General features: G+C 36.4%; 1 protein-coding gene across 1 annotated transcript in view; it reads right to left on the bottom strand.

Moving 5' to 3' along the window:
- Nucleotides 1–5,336, bottom strand: part of LOC103518015 (protein cubitus interruptus-like) — a gene marked incomplete at its 3' end in the record, with an annotated part of 16,773 nt that overhangs the window by 4,847 nt on the left and 6,590 nt on the right.

The raw sequence follows: 5,336 nt of genomic DNA on the forward strand, positions 1-5,336 counted from the left end.
TGTCAACTATTAAATTTCTGACAAGTGAGCGTGGTAAAAATCTTTTGGTGTTTAGAAATTGTAAGTCATTTCATTCACATCTCTCTAAATATTTTAATTCTTCGCATCCAAATATTCATGTTTTTACGGATGCAATACTTAGTCTTCAGAAACTTTCATATGTTCAAATAAATAGCATCAGAAAGAAAGTTAAATCCAGGTTCTACCATCGGGGGAGTTTACATATACCCTTTTTTTCCGTAATCGGGGGAATTTACATGAAATCGGGGGAATTTACATTCGCCCGATTGTCCCTCTTTTCATCCATCTGAAGAGAAAGAGCTTCGTTTCTCCAAAGCGAAACAGTTAATCAATCCTTATATTACCAGGTCCAGTGAAACACATGGTCCAGTTAGAAGTGGGACTGCGTGCCTCCAACCAGTACAATATAATAGGATCTCCATTATCTCGGGGGGCCTCCCATACTACTCTCTGTATAGCCACTGTCGGTGCTATTGGGGTCGAGGGTCGATCCCCTGAAATGAATAAACAAATAAATGTAAGTACGTAAGATTAAATACTAAAAATTCTAAATCTGTAACAGAACTTATGCTTAAACTGTTTTTCTCGGAGCCTGTTTGAAATTGCGAAAAAAAAAAAAAAAAAAAAAAAAAAAAGTATATGCTTAAACTGTTTTTCTCGGAGCCTGTTTGAAATTGCGAAAAAAAAAAAAAAAAAAAAAAAAAAACGTACCTTATTTTTTGATTTTTGATGCGAATATTTTGGGAATATCGCATCGATTTGCGAAAAATTCCCGGGTGCCAAATTTGGTTTTTAAAATGAGAAACCCCATTTTACGTATATTGCAATATTGCATATTCGCTTTCTACGTTGAATTTAAAGTATAATCGACTACTCACTCGAATTTTTGAAGACGACGGTTTTTGCGGAGTTCGGAAACCGCGAATCACAAAAAAAAATGGAATTTTAAGAGTAGGTAATATCACCACAAGATTTTGAAGTGAAAAAATAGCATGATTTGATATATCACGCACCACGCACGTACCTTTGAAAAATATGTAGGATAGGATTCGCGGATTTTGCGCAAATCAAAAACAAAATAAGCGAAATATTGGACCAAATTGAAATAATAATGAAACCATAAGATTTGGGAGCAAAAAACACTCTGATTTGATGGGTCGCACTTGTACTTTTGAGGCATTTTTGTGATTCGCTGTTTCCGAACTCCGCGAACCGCAAAAATTCGAGTGAGTATTCGATTATACCTACTTTAAATTTAACGTAGATATTGAATCTAATATATAAAAATCAATGTGTGTTTCTGTGTTTGTCTGTTCGACTTTTATACGCGCCCAAAAAAACGCTCATCCGATCGCAATGAAACTTTGTCAACTTATACAGTGCATTCATAAAGTCCCCCCCCCCTTAATTTTTGAACCGTTCAGTACTGAAACATAAAATTTTGTATACGAACCTGAATTCACCTCTAGTTTCAAAGGCTATGTAAAAATTCAGGGACTTTTTCAGGGTCGGCCCCAGGGGGGGGGCAACTTTAAAATCTTAAATCACAACCCCCTAATTTTGATACACCCTAAGGCCTTAAAGAACGTAGTACATTGGTACAATTAGACTTACTTTATCATGGACACTTGTTGCTATCTTGAAAGCCCAGAAGAGGTTAGGTAGTAGAACAGCCGCGGTAGACAGTAATAGTACTTACACAGAAAAAAGACGGAATAACACGCGAAGACCGAAAGATACGAAACGTAACACAGATATTACAAATTACAATTAAAAATATATACCGAATTTGTCACAAAAACGTTAAAACATTAAAAATCCCTAATTTTGGAACACTTTGTTCATAGTTCGTGGGTGTCGTTTTCAGAGCACGAACTATGAACAAAGTGTTCGAAAATTAGGGATTTTTAATGTTTTAACGTTTTTGTGACAAATTCGGTATATATTTTTAATTGTAATTTGTAATATCTGTGTTACGTTTCGTATCTTTCGGTCTTCGCGTGTTATTCCGTCTTTTTTCTGTGTAAGTACTATTACTGTCTACCGCGGCTGTTCTACTACCTAACCTCTTCTGGGCTTTCAAGATAGCAACAAGTGTCCATGATAAAGTAAGTCTAATTGTACCAATGTACTACGTTCTTTAAGGCCTTAGGGTGTATCAAAATTAGGGGGTTGTGATTTAAGATTTTAAAGTTGCCCCCCCCCCGGGGCCGACCCTGAAAAAGTCCCTGAATTTTTACATAGCCTTTGAAACTAGAGGTGAATTCAGGTTCGTATACAAAATTTTATGTTTCTAAATTCAACGGTTCAAAAATTAAGGGGGGGGGGACTTTATGAATGCACTGTATAAGTTGACAAAGTTTCATTGCGATCGGATGAGCGTTTTTTTGGGCGCGTATAAAAGTCGAACAGACAAACACAGAAACACACATTGATTTTTATATATTAGATTCAATATCTACGTTAAATTTAAAGTAGGTATAATCGAATACTCACTCGAATTTTTGCGGTTCGCGGAGTTCGGAAACAGCGAATCACAAAAATGCCTCAAAAGTACAAGTGCGACCCATCAAATCAGAGTGTTTTTTGCTCCCAAATCTTATGGTTTCATTATTATTTCAATTTGGTCCAATATTTCGCTTATTTTGTTTTTGATTTGCGCAAAATCCGCGAATCCTATCCTACATATTTTTCAAAGGTACGTGCGTGGTGCGTGATATATCAAATCATGCTATTTTTTCACTTCAAAATCTTGTGGTGATATTACCTACTCTTAAAATTCCATTTTTTTTTGTGATTCGCGGTTTCCGAACTCCGCAAAAACCGTCGTCTTCAAAAATTCGAGTGAGTAGTCGATTATACTTTAAATTCAACGTAGAAAGCGAATATGCAATATTGCAATATACGTAAAATGGGGTTTCTCATTTTAAAAACCAAATTTGGCACCCGGGAATTTTTCGCAAATCGATGCGATATTCCCAAAATATTCGCATCAAAAATCAAAAAATAAGGTACGTTTTTTGGGTTTTTTTTTTTTTTTTTTTTTTTTTTTTTTTTTTTTTTTAATGAGGGCACAAAACTTTAGGTGTCGAGTTTAATCAAGTTGCTTGACACGTGATTCTGCTATAGCAGTCCTGACCGCCAATGTGTTATGACCTCCTTTATTTTTTGTACTATGCACGATGGAATACACTTGGATGGAAATTGTCACAAATTTTGAAAATTAATCGAGAAAAGGTGCCGCAACCCATAACTCGTTGCAGCAAAATCCAACAGCATTCAAAGCAGCAACTTATTGCTCCAACACAATGAGTATCTATCATCTTTGTCCGGAGTCCTATCCAAATTGTTTGGTACAATAAATCACGGAATCGCATAGATGGGCGACGACGCGACGTTGTAAGACGTCTTGTGAAAGCTGGAAAGAAGGAAGACAGGATAGGAGAAAGCCAGCCGTTCCGAGAACGAACATTATCCCATCAGGATAAAATCTGCCCCGCGGGCGAGAATAAGTAAAGGTGTATTTTTCCTTTCGGGAAACTGACCACTGGAAAATTGAACACTTTTTGGATAGACGGAACTGTAACTGCTAAGGTTAAGGTCTTATCGTCTCGAAAATGAAGAGAAGAGGAGGACAAGGAGAAAGCCAGCTGTTCCAAGAACAAAAATTGAAAACTGCTGCAATAGAAACCGAGCAGTGCTCAGTTTGCCGAAAGGAAAATACACCTTAGCTAGGCCAAGTTAATGGCCAAGGAATTCAAGTTATTCAAGACATTCTTTGCCACCTAATCCTAATAGTGATAGAGACTACCCTCTCTCTGTGTTGTCGATTCCACGTTCCCTCTCACAGTCGGCACTGTCTGACCCTGAAAAGTATGGAAAATTGAATTTCGTAATAGTATTGTTTTTAATTACTATGATTTTCAACTTTTTTTCCAAAGAATGTAATTTTATTTTGTTCTTTACAATGACATCAACTAACGTTACAATTTAATAAGAATATATTATGACATTGTAAATTGTATTTTAGTGGATATACCCCAACGTTATGGACTTTCGTCTGTGTTAACGTTGGGGTGAATGTATCCAATTTTTCAAAATAATATACATACTTATGAAATGTTATTTATTCTAATCAATAATACATAAACAGATGTAACATGAGATATACTTGCGCGTTGCACGCCGGTGACATCGGGTTCGATTCCCAGCGGCCAGCAGGGTCGAAGTTTTTTCGGCTCTGTGCTTGGAGTTCAGGCTGCATTCAACCTCCCTAAAAATGCATCTGGAGCAGCTGGAAGCTCCAAAGAACAGAGGTAAGCCAAAGCATCATCATTATTCAGTGGAATCATCATTCATCAGAATCATCAGTGTTGATGGTTGCCATATGCTCTACTAGGTACCTACTAAGGGTCTGAACAAAACTCTATCCATTACCAACTCCGGATATAGGTATGAGAACGAGTATGAAATAGAAGAGACAGAAAAGAGAGAGAGTTATAGATTAGATTTAATTTAACATGTACCTTGCAAATGAATATCGATCAATTTAAAATTAACTGTTGAACTTTCAAAGTCTTTATCTCCGTGTATAGACGTCCTAAGGTATCATAAATAGTCAAATAGACTATTCATAGAAAAGTTATGTGATCTCCTATACCATTCTAGTTTACAATACCAATACACTCCCTAGGTGTTTAGTTCTATGTATAAGTAATAATATCTAGCCAAAGCATTGTATAAATATTAATACCAGTGTGGTGTCCACTGTAATTTTATAGGTAGGTACCTACATACGTAGGTAGGTACTGCTCTTCAGAGAACTCTGTATGGCAATGTTTACACAAAGTGGAACTTTGAGCAGGAATGTTTGGTATGTTCATATCTAACAAAAATATAGCCAAAGTGGTTGGGTTTCTTGTTTCTTTACCAATATACCTAGGTATCATTTTATTCCCCACTGTCTAAAATGGACCAAGGTTTTGTTGAGTGCAACTCAACAAACATTCCGAAGCTGGATGTAAACATGTTGTTTGAGTTTGCAAATAAAAATGCATCTGGAGCAGCTGGAAGCTCCAAAGAACAGAGGTAAGCCAAAGCATCATCATTATTCAGTGGAATCATCATTCATCAGTGTTGATGGCTGCCATATGCTCTACTAGGTACCTACTAAGGTTCTGAACAAAACTCTATCCATTACCAACTCCCTACACTCAGAATAGCTTTCTACTCCCAAACATTTCTTCACATCATCCAGCCACATTCTTGGTATAAGTAATAATATCTAGCCAAAGCATTGTATAAATATTAATACC

Source organism: Diaphorina citri, unplaced genomic scaffold (genome assembly GCF_000475195.1).
Source record: "Diaphorina citri unplaced genomic scaffold, Diaci psyllid genome assembly version 1.1 scaffold2042, whole genome shotgun sequence".
NCBI lineage: Eukaryota > Metazoa > Arthropoda > Insecta > Hemiptera > Psyllidae > Diaphorina > Diaphorina citri.